The sequence below is a fragment of the Condylura cristata genome, unplaced genomic scaffold (assembly GCF_000260355.1).
Source record: "Condylura cristata isolate star-nosed mole 26May11 unplaced genomic scaffold, ConCri1.0 scaffold00011, whole genome shotgun sequence".
Lineage (NCBI taxonomy): Eukaryota > Metazoa > Chordata > Mammalia > Eulipotyphla > Talpidae > Condylura > Condylura cristata.
Genome location: NW_004567112.1, coordinates 53,110,819 through 53,129,887, shown reverse-complemented (window position 1 = coordinate 53,129,887; position 19,069 = coordinate 53,110,819). Strand labels below are relative to the sequence as shown.

Here is a 19,069-nt window from a genome sequence, read left to right as displayed (position 1 = left end):
CACAAAGTCAGAGGCAATTCACACAGTTGCCTTGGCAAGCCGTGCTGGTTAACCCCCATTCACAAAGTCAGAGGCAATTCACACAGTCAGAGGCAGTCTGCGGGCTCAAGATCATAATGTGGGCCGAACTCTGCACACTAAAATTAACATTCTAATGAAGACATTAGGGTATGTAAGATACTGCATCTCCAAAGAAAGAGATTTTTTTTTCATCTTTTGTGCTATACCTCATGTGGCAAGAAGGTATAAAATCATTAGAAAATATTTTCAATAGCAGTTTCTAGATGTTTGTATTAAATTGGTATGAAATGTAAAAAAAATTGCAGCCAGTGCCATGATTTAGAAAACATGATAATGTCTCTGCTCCATTACTGGTACCAGTGCAGTGGCATTAACTATTAGAAAATTTAATTAGGATCGGAAAGAAGAAGTTACAGAATCAGTATTTTTGGTCTCATTCTCTTCTATCCCTTCAACCTTCAGATTTAGAAATCAGACGTTTGATAAAGTCTCTTACCCAAACCAGAAACAGATAAACCTCCTTTCCATGATCCTGAGTGAAATCATAATCTTACAACTTCAAAGTGTTGTGTCGGCCTTACCTCTTTCCTGTCTCCTTCTCTGATCTAGATGTAGAGGCCTGGTTCTGGGTCCTCAGAAATAGCGTTTACTTACACTTTTCTTCCCCTTTAAAAATTGTGTTACAAAAGGGGGTAGGTGGGTGAAGGGGGTAAAAAATCGTTAGATTCTTGTCTTTTTTGAGTCCCCCTTTAAGTACTATTTTGTCAGGTAACCCTTAGCCTGGCACCCACTTTATGTCATCTCCCTTCCATCATTGGTTGTACTCACCACTCTGTTGGTATTTCCCTAGTATCTAGCAGGGTGCCTGGCACATAGGACATCCTTAGCGATATTTAGTGGGTGAAAGAATGAAAGTCGTGGTATTTATAGTGAGTGCTTTTGAATGCTCTGAAGGGTGGCATATCATGTGTGCTCAGTTGCCACCACATTTCTAATGTGTCTGTGGCAGATACTGCTAATCATTCACCACTCCCTTCCCCTCTGCTGATTTTCCTAGCCTGGACATTCTGGATGGCTGTTTGTGGTTTACTCCCGAACCTGAACTGGCATATGGCATGAAACTTACTTGCCATTTCTCATTTAGCAGAAAAAGGCACAGTGTTCTGGATGTTAGTTTTTTGCCCTGATATTTACCTGTGTTACATGAATGCTATGTCTTACTTTGGACACCAGTCTGATACAAGTCATCAGATTAAGAGGATTCTTTCATAATGATAATTTAGAAATATGGAAAAATTAGTAAAGCTTATCCAAATCAAAGGTTGTATTGCTATACCCAGTGTTCTTTGACATAACAAATAGCTCTTTAACTTGATTTAGTCCCATCTATTTATCCTTTCCTTCACTATTGTGGCGTTGGTGCTCTGTCTTTAAAGATGTCGCTGAAGTATATGTACTGTAGTGTTTCGCCCATCTTTGCTTCCAGGTATTTTATGGTTTCCATTCCTATGTCTAGGTCTTTAATCCACTTCGAGTTGATTTTTGTGTATGGTATGAGGTAGTGATCTAGTTTCATCTAGTTCCCAGTTTTCCTAAGCACCATTTGTTGAACAAACTTTCTTTGTGATGTGTAACTTTTATTTTGCAAATAAAACTAGTTTTCAAGGAGGTAGAATATAAAATAGTACTAGTTTTTTTTACTTAGTTTGCTGTCATTTTGTGGAGTGTTCACAAAATGTGTATGGATCAGAAATACCTGCGGACAGTTAAATTACAGGTTCCAGCCTCTATCGTTTATTGAATCAGACTGTCAAGAGGTCTGGAAACATGCATTTTAAATAAGTTCTAGAAATTTCAGCACCACGGCCCGAGAATACCTAGATATATTGAGCCATTAGCAAATTTTGAATAGGATGTAAAGAAGGTGGCTATTCACTGACCTTTTTCAGTTTCACTAATTATAATGATAAAATCAGAAGATATACCACTGCCACCACTGTCCAATAATAGTTGAAGATATTGATTGTGGTGAAGGTTGAAAACAGTCAATGACCTTATTGAGCTGGAGCACAGAAGATCAACAAGCAGCATTGTTTCCAGAGGCTTAACCACACTGTTCCTCTGGGAACAATGGCCCTTTGAACACAGCTGACTTGATGGAAAGGAACCAGGCTAAGTTCCTATCTCTCTGCCGAGCGATGGCCAGTCCTGCAGTGCAGGTGCAGCAGGAGTGCCCAGCAGGGACAGGTTGGCAAAGTCTTTGACCTTCACCAGACTCTTGCTGTTTTCTTGCCCTCTCTGGATGCCTAAGATTCCAGAAGAACGGTTGCCCTGAACAGAATGCAAAAACAATAGCAGTGCTTTAGAGCGCACATTGCTCTGTGTGTAAGGATGACCTTTGGTTGTATTAGTTCAGGTAGTTCAGGTTTAAAGGATGCAAAACCTGGCTGTGGAGAAGAAAGCATCCACAGCAAACATAAACCCTGGACCAGACTCCTGAGAGCAGTTCCAGGTCTCCATCTTGCATTCACATCACAGCCTGCTTGTACACTTCAGCCTCCCTTGATCTCCTTTGACCTTTTATGGTATTACAGTTTGCACTGCACAATTATATATGCAGCTTAATATTGTTTTCTGTCATGGCCTGAATGTTAATTCAGAGCTTCTCAACAGGAGGTGGTGTTACCTTTGGTGTTTAGAACCCTGTGGGGATATTTGTTGTTTTGATGATGATGATGCTGATGAGGGGTGTGCATTATATTGACATTTAACATCCTGAGGGGATGTGATAATAAATGGTCTGCTGTCCTTGAGATTGTCCTGCACAGTGAAGGATTGTCCTGCCCAGAACACTACTGATACCCCCTTGAGAATGGAGCTCTTTGGGGCTACCTGTATCCTATCTAGTGCTTCCTGATAACTGGCCAGGCATTTAAGATGTAATGCATCCATAGGTTTTAAGAGGTACAGTATGAGCTTAATTTTGTGCTTGCAGAATAAACAGGTGGTTGAAGCCACCTTGCCAGATGGCTGTTGTGCTGATATTGATGCTATTGTTCTTGGATTCTGCTTTGCAGCTTTACCTTTCTGGATTGTATAGTGTATCCCAAGGTGTAGCTGCTGTTCCTCTCAGTAAATAGTGTAATAAAAAAAAAATATCACTCCATGTTGTCTGTCCACAGAATGACCAGGGTGATGCTGAGTGACATTATGAGTGGGGGTGGTGGCATAGAATCCAGTGTCTTGTGACTGACACCATGTCAGGTGCATCTTTTCTTAAGAGCAGTGCCCCACAGAGTGTATCTGAGAAATGTGGCTGCACTGACATTCTTAACAATGGGAGGGGGTAGGATTTTGAAGCTCATATTCTGCACTCCGTCACAAACTATGGATGAGAAAGCTCCTTTGAAAAGAAGAAAAGATTTGAACTAAAAATCAAAGTCAGTACAGGGTTCTGGAGTATTTACTGATTCACATCAATCAGCTAGCTAGAGAGAGAGTGATAACAGATGGACACAAACTTAGGACACAAAAGGACAAACAGAAAGACTCAGGTCTTATTTTAAAGGACTAAGAGGTTATGGTAAGTCATATGGCTTATTGAACCAAGGCTGTCCATGGACTGTAGGGTTTGAATATCTTGTAACCAGGTAGTTTACAGCATAAACAGCCTAGAGGTCGAGAGAAATGTAAACTGAAATGACTGAGAGGGCCACTTTCCCTGGAAGGTCACTGCTGACCAGCTGAGCAATGTGTGTCTGTCCATCCTTTGACTCAGCCAACCTACTTCTAGGAATAATTCTATGGAAAGGATTAGACCTGAGTTCAGAGATTTAGCTCTGAGAATGCTTAGTGAACATTGATTGGAACTGAAATTTGGAAGCATCCCAGATGGCCCTCCAGAGGGGTTTGGATAGATATAATTTATTTCTAGAAACCATTTCTATAATGGAATATCGTATAACCTTGACAAAGATGTTGAAGAAAAATATTGACATGGAACACAATATATGAAAAAATAGCTATAATAGAACTTAAAGAGAAAATACGTAAATGTGAGGAGAAAACCTGGAATGGAATTAATAAAAATGTGTACTTGTAACACATTTTTAAGTATAAAATTTCAGCTATCTAGGATTCTTTCTTAGGAATTTAGTACCTGTAGTGTTTAATGTAAGCATGTGTAATTATTTTTGTGACTAAAGCAATTTAGTATTAAGTTAGAAGCTAATGTATTGAGGTGTCTTGACAACCTTTTATGCAAAGGTTTTAATATTTACTCATTTCTAGATCCAAATTTTCCCGGTAATTGTAAGGAGCTGTCAGTAGTTCACACCTTATGAATTAGTTGGTCATTAGAGCAGAGGAATGAATGTGGTGTGGGGAAAGCACTTGAGTAAATTAAAGGGTGGGAAGGAAGAAGAGATATAGTCAAGAGTCTAATACATTAGTACCAATACTGATTGGCCTAGTTTGAAATTCAACCTAGGAAATTCCCTCCTGAAGCATCATATACTCGTGGATCTTGAAATGACTGGGGAATACCCTCCCAGCCTAAATTTGGCTCTCTTGTCTCCAGTATGACTGTCAGAAATTTGAGAGTTTCTCAGATGTTAGAGCTGACTTTTAGAAGAGTCAGGTTTCCAGTCTGACACCTAATCCTTGGTAGACTTATAATTCGCAAAGGCGAGGCCATGGAGCTATGTCAATGAATCAACCTATTAAGAATTTAGGTCTTGTTTTAAGGATATATTTGCAGCAGCACTTCTCAGAATATATGTATTTTTTTTTGGACTCCATGGGGAAGAACAGAAAAGATAGTGAAGCAAATAGGTTTGGGAAAGGAGACAGGTCACCATGTATTTCGACCTTTCTACCTCCCACGCTCACATGCCACATTTAGTATTGCAAGGGTGGAGGTGTCTTGCCTTAAAGACATCTTGTGGGCTTAGTTTTACTTGGAATTTACTAAGTTTAGTTAGTGATTTTTTTTTTAACATAAGATTTTTACTATTTAGGTGAGGGTAGGTAGTCTTACAGGTGAGTATACGGTGGTCTTTTCTTAGAGGATACACATTCTTTTCTTTTTCTTTTTTTAAAGATTTATTTATTTATGTATACAAAACTGGGATACAGGCCAGAGATGCAGAGGCGATAAGAGGATTCACCAGAGACAGAGTGGAAAGCGAAACAGGCAGATTGACAAAGTATACTGCTGAGGGGAGCAGTGGGCAAGACAGGAGAGGTCTGCTGCACCATGTGGATCACCTCCCTGGCTGGGGATAGAACTTGTGCTGAAGTAGCTGCAGCTAGCTTTGTGGTGCTGCACTTTAACCCACTGTGCACCAGGAAGGGTCCTGGAATCCCAAGCTAGGCACTGTTTAGAGCCGAGAGCTTTGAGTGCACTCAATGGCAAAGCCCTCAGGGAAATGGAACCTGCCCCACCCACACTGGGCTTACTTGCTATTCTGGGAACACTGTAAAGTGAGGTCTGAGTTCACCTAGTAATAAAGTTGTCTCTCTAGCTTGGTAACAAGTAATCTCTGAAGACAGGTATGGCCTAGAATTCTGTTTTTGTTAAAAAAAAAAATGACAAAGCTTGGCAAGAAATATATTAAAATGTTAGTGTCTTATTCTCTAGTTTCACTTCTCTAACTCTGTATTACTCTATGGAGTTCTCTTTCAAGAGCTTTATTGATAAAACAACAGGTGTACAGGATTTCCAACCCATTTCCTCTAGAGAAGAGAAGGGTATCGGCAGGAAAGAGCTAATGTGCTCTGCAGATGAAGGGTCCCCACTGCCACATCTATGAGCTCTCTGCTCTCCCAGGCTGGGGGGAAGAGTTTTGGAGGACAGAATGGGCTGCTGATCCCCATTGGGGTCTAGAGTTGCTAACGGGATGCTGGAGATTATTGGTGGCTTGAGCTTGCTGGAAAGTCAAAGAAGGCTCAGGCTTGGAGTTGATGCTTGCTGGATCACTGCTTTCTTCTCTGTGGTTGAGATGCAAAAGTACCTCTGTTTAAGTATGGGGTGCTTGGCTAACACTGCACCATATTTATTGCATACCCCCCATACTAAATGCCTCAGAACAGCCACAGCGATACTTCTTGCAATATGCTTCTATGTCTTTATAATGATTAAGACACTTGGAATACTAGGCCGGAGCGGGCTGGGGGGGATTTATAACGATAGAAGTATGGCATTTTTCTCAAGTAGAAGAACTTGTTACTATTAAGAAAAGAAAAAATTGAGAAAAGATTCTTAAGAGCAGGTTTCCTGGGAATGTGTGTTCCTTTAAAAATACATGTACGGGCCTTCCCTTGTGGCGCAGCAGGTTAAAGCACAGCACTAAGAAGCTAAAGCCACTTCTGCATGAGTTAGATCCCCGGCTCAGAGGATGATCCCCATGGCCTGGCAGACCTCTCCTGACCCGCCTGCCTCTCCCCTCAGCAGTGTGCTTCATCAGTCGGCCTGTTCTGCACCCCACTGTGTCTCTGGTGAATCCTCTCACTGCCCCTGCACCTCGACCTGTACCCCAGTTCTATATTCATAAATAAATAAATCTTGAAACAAAATACACGTCAGGGGGCCTCCCTGGAGGTGCAGGGGTTAAAATCTCAGGACTGTCAAACTATGGCCAGACATTGCATTATGAGTTTGATGCCCTGCCAGGGAGCTAATCCACATGGTGCAATAAACCTCTCCTGTCTCACCTGCTGCTCCCCTCAGTAGTTCATTTCAGTAGATCTGTCTTTTCTGCTGTCCACTCTGTCTCTAGTGAATCCTCTCATACCCCTGCACCTCTGGCCTGCACCCCAGTTCTTATATGCATAAATAAATAAAATAAATCTTTTAAAAAAATATGCAGGAAAGCTGTTGAGTACACATTTGGGACTGCTCCTCCCCATTGGTTAGGTCGAAGAGAATGCTTGCCACCTCTGTTGAGTGTCAGATCAATCTGCAGGTGGTGGCCTGAGATATAAACACTGCTTGTGTTGCTGGTCATCGCTGGTTCTTGTGCTCACCGTGCAGTGGAAAATAAAAAATTCCAATAATGACTGCCAAGCGTTTGAAGCAAGGAAAGAATTTGATATTTGCAAGGTACTAACCAGGCTGGTCGGAGGCAATCCTGGAATTCAAAGCCTCAATCGAGAGAGGTTTACATGTAGAAAATCAGGGAACCTACAGGAATGTTTGTGGTGAGGGTTGGTGCTGGTTTCAGTTCTGGAAAGGAAGTGGGTCATTGCTTGGTGTTTATTGTGGATTTACAGACTCAAGGGAGCTGTGAGCAAGGCCTGAGATTCATCACCTGGATAAAGGCTTACTGGTTTTCTTGAAGAACAAATTAGTCCTTATCTCTCATTTGGGCATTCTTTAGTCTGCAAACAAAAATAGGTTAATGTATGTCCAGAGAATTGTCGAGGGTCTGAGGCAAAATCAGGCTGTGGAGATTAACACTGTATGTGCCGGCTCAGTGCTGGGTCCAGATTAAACCTTGTATGGGCACAATTTCACCTGCTTCAGCTTTCTGATAGTAAAATAATTGTTGAAATAATTGAAAAACTCTTAGTTATTTCTGAACAGGTCACATCCACATAGTTTTTCCTAAAAGGTTCTTTTTGGGGCCCGTTTTTCTTTTTTTTTTGTTTTTTCCCTTACGCCTTTTTTTGGCGTTCCTTTTTTTTGTTCTTTTTAATTTTGTTCAAAGGAGGGGTTTTTTTTTTGCTTGTTCCCGTTGCTCTCAGCACCTTCCCGTTAATATTTATGCTCATGGCATTTATTTAGTAAAAATGTGAGAAACTACAATGACATTCTATATATATTGCATGAGCCATTGTTTTAAAAGATGATCTGTTTCTCTGTTCCTAAGGGGCAGAGATCAGATTTATGTGACCTGCTCTAGTCACCAGAAATTTAGGAATAATTTTTTTTAAGGTTTATTTATTTATGCATACAGAACCGGGGTACAGGCCAGAGGTGAAGGGGTAGTGAATGGATTCACCAGAGACAGTGGGGAGAAGAGCTGGAAGTACACTGCAGAGGGGAGTAGCTGGCGGGCCAGGAGAGGTCTGCCACACCATGTGGTCACCTCTGTGGCTGGGATTGAACTCATGCGGAGGTGGCTTTAGTTTCTTAGTGCTGTGCTTTAACCCGTTGCGCTACCAGGGAGGGCCCAGGAATAATTTTAATGTTCATTCACACCAATAGCATTGTTTTGTAGTTGGAAAATCAATCTTTTGTTTTTATTTTGTTACTGGATATTTGTGACTATACCAGTACATGTCTTCAATTATGTTACCTTAAACCTTCCTGGCGATGGAGAACATTTAAATAATTTTAAATAAAATGGACTAGTGATAATGGTGTCATAATTTCAGATAAAGCATTCATTTGGCTTGTATCTTTCAGATTTTTGGACAAAAAATTACCATTTAATTGACTATAAAAAGGCCAGGGATTCTAAGACTAAAAAAATCTGATACAGCTCAAACACTAAAGTTGTTTGTTTTAGGCCAGTATGACTGGTCATTAACTTAGAAATGTTCTACATAGTGTACATTAAGGCAACACACAGTATTTAAGAGGGTTGGGATGATGATTGAGGAGCATGGTCACTGTTTACAGTATTTAGTATGTGGCTGGACCATGCTGCATTTTCTCTTTAAGAAAATAATGGACAAAGAAATTGGCAGAGGACACTGGGAAAAGAAAGAGCCTTTCTCACAATGTGGGGTTGACATGTGCAGCAGGTGAGTCATCCCCTCCTCTGCACCCTCCCACACTTGGTTCTCCTTTGCCGAAAGCATTAATTGTACACTGTTGTAATGATTTGTTTATAGTCTGTGTGTCCATTAAACTCTAGTTGGTCCAGCCTTTTGCTTCTTGGTGTCAGCTCTAATTCGCACAGTGCTAGCAGCAGGTTTTTTTTCATTGGAATGATTTATGTATCTGAAATATTACATTAGAGTATTTTAGGCTGGTGAGTATATGGCAAATATTTTCAATATTTGGAAAGGCATTTTTGCCCCCCAAAAATGTAATATTTGTTTGTCCCCTTCTTCTCAGTCCCTTATTCAAAAAAAACACAATCTGAAGTCTCATATTCTCTAAGTGTTCAGTTCCAAATGGCAGATTGTGCTGAGGCTTGACCAATGGGATTTTAATGCTTCCTGGGGCAGCTATTCAACTTTCTCTCTACATTTCTATAAGTTGCTGGGCTTGGATGTTGACTCTTGTTTATGAGAGGCCTAGATTATATTGTGTATTGTTCATATACTCTGCTATGTACAGTAGACTGTGTATTGTGCCGAGGCTACAGTATTACTCTGAGGCATGGAGCTCACATTCTTCCATAAGGCTCACATCTTATTAAGGATACAGTGAACTTTCTTGCTTCCTTCGTTTTTTACTTGAGATAAGGTGACACAGAGAACTATAAATAAGAAAGTTTGAGAGTTATTGTTTTGACAACTTGTGATAAAGATGTTTTACTGTAACCAAAATTAGAATAAGCTATTTCAATTTACCTTTTCCTTCTTTATCTACTCTCAGACCAAACATACTTTGAATTATGTCATTGGCGTTACTTTACTTTTACCTGTATCTGGAACCTCATTTGTTGTGGTAGTCTAATTGCTGTTGAATAACCAAAGCAATTTGTAAATTCCCCTTCTCTGACTGCTGCCCAGGGATAGCATGACTAGAGAGCACGACAGAATGAGAACTGTAGAATGATGTCACTTCGACAGCTGACACACTACAATGTCTCAGTGGCTTGGTCTTTAAAGCACAGAATTCATCTTTGGGATGAGCACTAGATCGCATTGGATGTTGAAATCCTGATTGGTGCTGGGGAAGTGCCTTGTGGTGTGGCATTGTCTGATCCCGAGATTGTCTTCTTGCCTGCTCACTGGTGAATCTTTCAGTTTTGAGTAAGTCGCAGCTTCTTATGTCACATGACACGGAGCCCATCACTTAACTCTGGGGGCTCAGAATCCTCATCTGTAAAATTGGGATCACTTGATTAATCTCTGAGTGGTTTTTGAAGATTGAGTAACACCTGTGACAAGTGGCCGTTACCAGGCTAAGAACAGGGTCCACTCTCAGTAGCTCATAAGATGAAAGATTTTTTTATTCCCTTGCTTTTAAAACCCAGATCTAGAATATTTTCTGTTTTAATAATTCATGCTTGTTGATACTTTAGTGAATTCACAATGTATTTCAGATTTAATATGTCTTTCTTGGTCTGTAGATTGATTTTGTCTATTTGCTGATGTTTTCCCACTTGGCTCGTGAGTCATGAAGGAAAAATGGCCACAGTAGTTGTTTTCATTCTTTATTATTTTATCAATATGTATATAGTCCTATATATAGGTATTGGAACTAAAATCTTTACATAAAGTATCTGCACTTAAATCTTATAGTAAGGACATTGAAACAGAGTCTAGTAATTTATCTAAGGCCAGGTTGGAGAACCTGTGGTGGAAACCCAGGCATGTGACTTTGATTGAGCTCAGGTTTTTCACCTCCTCTTACTGCAGCCTGTGTTTTGATCATTGAGGAGTGGCACTTCTGAGTGACAGACACAGGTGTCTGAATTGGTACTGTAAGTGTACGAATAGCTTTATGTATGTTTCTGCTGGGGCATTATAGCTTGTTTGTCCTTACTTGGTTCTTAGTGGTCAAGTCTCAAGTTTATCCTGGAATTAAATCCCAGCTCTTGCACTTACAAGCTCCATAACCTAGAATAGTTACTTATTCTTTCCGTGCCTCAGTTTCTCAGCTACAAATCAGGGGATCAGTAGTATTCACTTTAGGATTTGAGTGGTGAGGATTAAGAGTGTACACATGCAGAGTGCCTGGTGCAGAGTGAGTATTCTGCAAATCTGTGGTTAATGACCCCTTCGTGTTCTTTGAACACAACTCAGAGTATCATTTGTTTCCCACTTTGGATTCTCTTGATCTCTTTGTTGTGCCTGATGGCCCTGGCTAGGACTTCCAACATGTTATTAAACAGTAATGATAATAGTGGATGTCCTTGTCTTGTTCCTGATCTCAAGGGACATGCTTTCGGTATTTCACCACAGACAATGATACTGGCTGTAGGTTTGTCATAGATTGAGATAGCTTCCACTTTTTGGAGAATTTTTTTAAAAATCATAAATGGGTATTGAATAGTGTCATTTTCTTTTTCATGACCATGTGATGTTTATCTTTGTTGACATGGAGAATGATGTTAATTGATTCATGTATGTGGAACCAAATTCATATTCCTGGAGTGAATCTCAGTTGGTTGTGATGGCTAAGTCTCTTAAATATTTTCTGAATTTGATATGCTGTAATTATGCTGAGGATTTTTGCATCACATTCATCAGATATTAGTCCATAGTTGTGTGTGTGTGTGTGTGTGGTGTAGTTCTTGCTTGGTTTTGAAATCAGGGTAATGCTGGCCTCATAAGATGTGTTTGGGAGCTTCCCCTCCCCTTTCTTCGCTGTTTGTTTTTTTAAGTGTTTGAGTAGGATAGTTTTAGGTCATCTTTGAAGACTTGATAGAATTCATTAGTAAAGTTATCTGGTCCAGGGCTTTTGTTTTTAGGGAGTCTTGATTATTCTTTCAATTTCTTTACTGTGTTTAAGTTGTCTATTTCATCCTGGTTCAGCTGGAAAGTTGAATGAATCTGAAAATTTGCCATTTCTTTCTAGGTTGTGCAATTTGTTTGCATATAGATATTCATGGTGGTCTTTTAATAGCCTTTGTATTTCCGCAGTATTTGTTGTAATTCCACTTCTTTCATGTCAGGTCTTTTTTTGGAGGGGGTTTATTTTATCTTAGAAGCTAAGAGTTCATCAATTTTTTTTGATTATCAATTTTTTTTTTAATCCTTTCAATAAGAGCCAGCCAATGATTTCAATTTTGTATTATTTCTCTGGCTTCTCTTTCCATGATATTTTTTATTCATCCCTTTTACTGATTTTTGGTTTCATTTGTTCTTCTTTTTCTAGTTCCTTCATATGTAGAATTAGATAACTTAAAATTTTGTTGCTTATTGACATGGACTTACATTACTACATCCCATTTTAATTAATCCAGTAGGATCTGGTAACTTATTTCTTCATTTTAATTAATATGTAGATAATTTTTATTTATATTTTGATTTCTTCATTGATCTAGGGTTTATTAAAAGCATTATTTTTAATTGGGAACATTAAAAAAATTCATTTTTGTGGTTGCATTTTAGTTTTACAGCATGTGATCAGAAAAAATGCTTGAAAATTTCTATCTTCATATTTTTTTGAGACATGTTTTGTGTTCTTGTCTTTGAGAGCACTTGAAAAGAATGCATATTTCTTTTGGATGGAAGCTTCTATAAATATCTATTAAGTTCATCTGATTCATTGCTTCAGTTAACGCCCCTATTTCCTTGTTTACATTATGTCTGAATGGTCTATTCACTGGTGTATGTGGTGTGCTAAAACTCCCTAATATTGTATTACTGTCGATGTGTAGCTTTGATCAGTCAATAGTTGTTTTATATATTTGGGTGTACCTGTGTCAAGTACATGAACATTGATGATGGTTATAACTTCCTGATGAAATTGTTCCCTTGATTACCGTTTTTTGGCTTTATCAGATATGAGAATGGTAGAACCTGTTTTTACTTTGTGTTACTGGCTTGAAATTCCTTGCTCCAGCCTTTCCCTGTTAAGTCTGTTTGTCTTTAGATATGAGGTGAAATTCTTGCGTGCTTAATATAGATGGGTCATGCTTTTTTTATCCAATCTGTTCTTCTGTGTCTTGTAGTTGAGTTCAGACTATTCACATTTAGAGTGATTACTGAAATACAAAATAATTTATTTATGCTATTCTGTTTTTTGGTGGTTTTACCTTTTTGTTTTTTCCTTTACAGTGTGTTTCTATCTGCCTTTTTGTTAGGTGTCTATATTCCAGATTTTTGTTTTGTTGTTCTCTTGAGTGTTGTATTGTTATATATCAAGAATAGTCTTGACTTCGCCTTTGACCATATAGATTGTGTCCTTATCTTCTTCCTCTTTAATGTTTTATTGTTGTTCTTGTCTGTGTTTCCTAATCTGCTTTATCACCTTGCTGACTGCCTTGTGTTCTGAATACCCTGTGTTTTTTCATCTAGAAGTTCTTTCAATATTTCCTATAAGACCTGTTTCCTGTTGTCAGACTCCATATATCTTGCTTGTCTGGGAAAACCTTTATTTATCTATCAGGTTTGAATTATAATTTGTGGAATAGAATATTCTTATGTAGCAGTTTTTTTTTTTTTTTTAGAGTTGTGAAACTGTCATCCCATGTTTTTCTCATTTATAGGGTTTCTGCTAGAAAGTCTGATGAGACCTTGATTGAGATGACTGTTACATGCGTTCTTTTCCCAGCATCCTTAAATATTTTTTGTCACTGGTTTTTGGATAAATTTTGTGTCTTGATGTAGGTCATTTCACATTTTGAAATTTTGGTCTTCTGTCTGCTTCTTGAAGATCTATGGCTAGTTCTTTCTACAGATTAGGAAAATTCTTAATCATTAATTAATGATTAAGAATTTTTCTCTGTTTTTTCAACTTCAGAGATGCCAGTTAACCTTAATGTTTCTTCCTCTAATGGACTCTGATATTTAATTCGTTTTTCTTAAATCTACTTTCTTTCTTCTTTTCCACTTGACGTTATTTGTATTTTTTTGCCTCCTAGTCCCCTGTGTAAAATTTGTTCCTCAGCAGGATTAAGTCTTCTAAGTAAAGTTTTTGTGACTATTTTTAGTTCTTCAACATTTCTGCTTGGTGTTTTTTTGAACAGTACTGTTCAAAGGTGTTCAAAGGTGAAGAATTCCTTTTGTTCCTGGATAAATTTTCTGTTGTCCTAAACCTAACTTTCTGTGTTTAACTGTGAGTCTTGAACTTCATTGAGTATCTTTATGACTGCTCTTCTGAGCTTGCTGTCTCTGTTATTTCCGCCCATTTTACCCACTTTTTTTCAGTTTGTGTTCAGCTCTAGTATTTCTTACCATGGTGTCTTCACTGGGTTGCACCTTCTTTTGTGTGACCTTCCCACCCTGAAAAATGTGGTGCTGTAACTTTAGTTTGGGGAACTTCCTCATGTATCAAACTGATAAGGGGATGAAATGAGGGTGGAGGAGCCCAGATGCCTTAGTAAGTGTTCACAGTCTTGAGTGGGAGGGCATATTAGACTGTGCCTGTGGGAAGCCGGTGTTGCTAGATTTCTGTGTGAACAAACCAAGATTTTCTGCCTGGAGTCTACTTTCCAGACCCCTGCTTCTTCAGCATCATGAGACTTTGCATTTGCAGATTTCCCTCCAGCTTATGGTTAAAATGGTGAAGTGAACGTGTTCAGCATTTGCTTACGCTAGTCTCTAGGGCTGACTCATCTGTCCCTAGGCTCAATCAGAGAGCAATAGGTTTCACACTAAACTCCAGTCTTGAAGTGTAGAGCTTGCTTATACCTTCCTCTGGTGTGTTTGTCCTCCCAAGAATGGCTGCTCCTATATCTCTGGCTTTCCTTCCCTCTCTCTGCCCCAAAACCTTACTGAGTAATAGGGAGAATGATCCAGTGATGTGAGCCCTGAGCTGGTGAGGCCGAAGGTTGCTTTCTTAGTTGTACTTTAAGGAGAGGTTTGCAGGTAGAGGGCTATTTCACCATGTGTTGGCTTCACCTCCTGCGAAATAGTTTTATTATATCTAATGTATCTTTTCTTGGTCCCTACTGATAACATCCTTTCTCACTTTTTTTCAACTAGTACCCCCCATGCACCCCTTTACTTTTGTTTGAGCCATGTATTTGTTCCTGGATTCTTAGAAATTGTTGTTATCCTGTCTTGATAAAATATTTTGGCCTTTATTATGCATATCGTAGTTGGTTTTAGTTTATCATTATCTTTTAGTAGTCCTCTTCTGCAGAATTTTGATGAGTTTTTTGCATCTCTTCTTTTTATCCTTTTAGGGTTGTCGTGGGAGTTACTCTATTGCCATCCTGAACCTTTCTTAGAAAACATGAGAATATGATTACCTTTTTAATGAAATACAGTTGCTTTTTAAATGGAAAGCTTCTAAACCCTTTGGTCCACCATCCACCAGCTGTGGAAACTTGGGGGAAGTTTCTGAGCCTCTCTGCCCATTTGCTTATCTGTAGCATAAGCTAATAACACCATTGCTTTATAGATACTGGGACACAGGAGAAAATTTCCCATCTCTTTGTTTTTCTCAGGCTAGATGATTAGTCACACAGTATTGGGTTTGCTAAAGAAAAGTCAATTTAATAACATATGTAGGGGCCCTCCATGGTGGTGCAACTAGTTAAAGTACAGCACTGTAAGCTAGCTGCAGCCACTTGAGTGCAAGTTTGATCCCCAGCCCTGGAGGTGACCCTCATGGCACAGCAGACCTATCCTGACCTGCCTCCTGCTCCTCTCAGCAGTGTATTTTAGTCAGTCTGCCAGTTCTGCTCCCCACTCTGTCTCACCATCCCTGTACCTCTGGCCAGCACCCAGTTTGTATACATAAATAAATAAATCTTAAAAAAATAAAATATCCATAGGAAGAATTTACATGGGTGTGAATTCAGAAGAATAATGGGACAGACTGGAAATACTTAATGTGTGTTTAAGATCTGGACCATGAAGGCTAGAGAAGGTGTGACTTCAAGTGACAGAAAGCAAGGGGTGACGTCGTCTTTACTCTGAGCATAAAGATGAGCTTACCTAATAAAGAAGGCAGATTTGCCAATGAATATGCACTTGGCTGATTACCCCAAATTATATTCTATATGAACCTCACTTCTAAGATGTGGTCTTTCTGGTACCTCATGGAGAAATATGCTCAAAAAGTAGAAAGAGGTTGTCCCAAGATTTTCCTGGCACAGTGTTCGGAGTGTGTTTATTCCACACATGTGCTTACATTTGCACTTATGTACAAATCTGTCGTACAAATATGTCGTAGGGAAAGACCCATTATCCATTTTCCTATGATCACAACATTCTCTTTCTTCACAGTATGTGACAAAGTACTATCCTTACTTGCCAGTTTTCATTTGATTAACTTTGTATCTGGCATTGCAAGTTTTCTTTTTAACTCTTTTTTTTTTTATCTCCTGCTGCTTCTCTCATAGATGATTAGAAGTAGAAATGGAAATATACCAGAAACTAATTCATATGAAAAGGAGTTATCTTTTCTCACCCTAAGCACATACACATAAACAAGAAAAGTGAACAACAGCAACTAACTTTCATTTCTTCGAATAGATGATAGCTTTTGTTCTGCCCTTTGAAGGAAGAGTTATGGCAATAAATGTAAATATATGTCAGTGCGAGCCAGCTGGCTATCTGAAGTGAGTATCAGCTTTCTGGAAGGAGTGGAGACATTCCCTGTCATCTTTTTATTTGGAATTGTCTGACTTCTAGAGAGCATTTCTCTTACTGCTCTACTGCAATGCTGCGGTAAAAGCAAACACACACATTTCTTAGAAACAGATTGTTAGAGAATTTCTTTCCAAGGTTTGAATAAAAAGCTTTAGTTTATGCTGGAAATACTTGATTCTAAACCTCCATATTCCTCAAGCGTCAGTTCATATTGAGGGCATAAAGACAACTGCTGCTGAATTTGCCCTCCTTTAGTAATCTAGAAAACCAGATAATCTGGAAGGCAGCTGTTACCAGTCATTGGCAGGCAGAACTGTGATCCTTGAAAGAAGAGAAGCACATGATGGTAGATCTACTTTTGCTCTGGAATTTTCTGCTGTTACTAGAGGTGGAGCCTTAACAAAGCATGGTGACCTGCCAGAACTCAAGGCAGTTAAAGATGGCTGGCAGGGTAACTGGAGAGGAGGGAGCTACCTGAGGGGAACCCAGAAGCTGGCACTTGTGAGCTCCAGCAGAGATCTGCTGCTTCCAGGCTAGGAACAGAAACCATCCCAGACAGAAACCATCCCCAGAAATTAGGTAGTATGGTGAGAAGTGGAAAGTTGGATGAAGAGGTGAAGAGACTGCTCTGAATACTTTCTTCATTCCATGAGGCACTGGAAAGATCACATCTTAGGAGTTAGGGTCATGTCTTTGAGTAAGGGCCATATTTTTGAGACCGAGGACATAGTAGAAGTAGACCCATCTTAACAAAAAATAAAGCCAAAGCTGACAAAATTAAGAGGACTGACAATAATTTAGTTGCCATCAGAACCAAACTGAACATCTAATTGACTACTTCATAGAAGAAGCATGCAAAGAAGTAGAAAAATGTGACTTATATCAAATGAAAAGTCATCAATAGAAATAGTTTGAAATGGTGTTATATTAGCATTATTCTCCATGGAAAGGATTAGGGATTGTTTTCAAAAATGGCTGCATCTATCAGAGGTAAACAAGTACAAGATGAGCCCAAGACTTTTGTTGTGTCAGAAGGTTAAGGAAATAAAACAATAAAAAAAGAAACAATTGGGGCATGTCACAAAGACAAAGGAGCAACCTTGTAAGGAATTCCACTAAGTATGAGACAATTGGGTCACTGAAATATTTTATATAGCCATAATGATTACAGATAAGTAATGTGGAATGCTGAGTGCTGAATGGTAATGTGGGGAGATTGCTGGACTTGAAACATTCATGTGCGTGTTGCTGCCATTATAATAAAGTTTCACCTTGATAAAGGATCACCAATGACTACTAAATCTAGGGGAACACTTTTTTTCAGATTTACTTATTTATGCATATAAGAACTGAGGTATAGGCCAGAGTTGTAGGGGAGGTAAGAGGATTCCCCAGAGACAGAGTGGGGAGCAGAACAGGCAGATCTACTGAAAAACACTGCTGAGAGGAGCAGTGGGGCGGGTCAGGGGAGGTCTGCTGCACCAGTGGGTCACTTCCCAGCTGGGGATTGAACTCATGCTGCAGTGGCTATAGGTAGGTTCATAGTGCTGTGCTTTAACCCCCTGAGCCACTAGAAAGGCTCCAAGTGTAACCATTTTAATGACAAGATATTTTCATGATATAGAGTATATCTCTACAGATTATTTATTAGAAGCAAGGGAAAAATTAATTTTTCTTTGGATAAGTGGAATAATTCCTTGACAGTGTGCTGAGATTAACATTGCCAAGGAGGGAGAGATAAACTTTAGACTTTCAGATGTGACAACCACACAAGAAAATATCACCTCTGTAGTTATCTTTCTGTAATAAAGGACCTTGACTAGATTTTGAAGAAATACCAGGCAAGTCAAAATGTTAATGTTCCATTTCTAAAAAAAAAAAAGAGGGGAGGGCTGCGTTCTTCTAAAGTGTCAGTGTCATAAAAGACAAGGAAAACCATGTTTTATATTTAAGGAAACTAAAGAGAAATGGCAGGTAATAGCAATATTTGACTCTGATCTAGACCTTGAATTGGAAGAAAAAAATAATACTAATACTATGAAGTACATTACTGGAATTATTGAATATGTTGGTAGATTATTGTATTAATTACATTTATTAAAGTTGGTAATGACTTACGATTAAATAAGAATATACCTATTCTTTTTTTTAAAGATTTATTAATTTATTCATACAGGACGGGGGTATAGGCCAGACATGCAGGGGCAGTGAGAGGATTCACCAGAGACAGAGTAGGGTGCAGAACAAGCAGATTGATGAAGTACACTGTTGAGGGGAGCAGTGGGCAGGTCAGGAGAGGTCTGCTGTGCCATGTGGGTCACCTCTGGGGCCGGGGTTGGGGGGGAATCGAACTCATGCTGAAGTGGCTTTAGTTTCTTAGTGCTGTGCTTTAACCTGCTGAACCACCAGGGAGAGCCCTGAATATACCTATTATTAAAAAAATAACTTCTGAAGTATTTGGAGATAAAGAGCCATGATGTATAGAACTTATTTTTGTGTGGTTCAGGGTAAGTATTTTGAATGAATGTGTGTGTCTGTAGAGTGAGTGAACAATTTCCTACATTTATGTATGATTAAATGTTGATAGTAGATGAATTTGGTAAGGAGTATGTGAACAGTGTTAGCATTGTTATATAATTTTTTTCTCCCAGAA

General features: G+C 39.1%; 1 protein-coding gene across 4 annotated transcripts in view; it reads left to right on the top strand.

Moving 5' to 3' along the window:
• Positions 1-19,069, top strand: part of SGMS1 (sphingomyelin synthase 1) — a 280,001-nt gene that overhangs the window by 76,046 nt on the left and 184,886 nt on the right. The window lies entirely within an intron of this gene.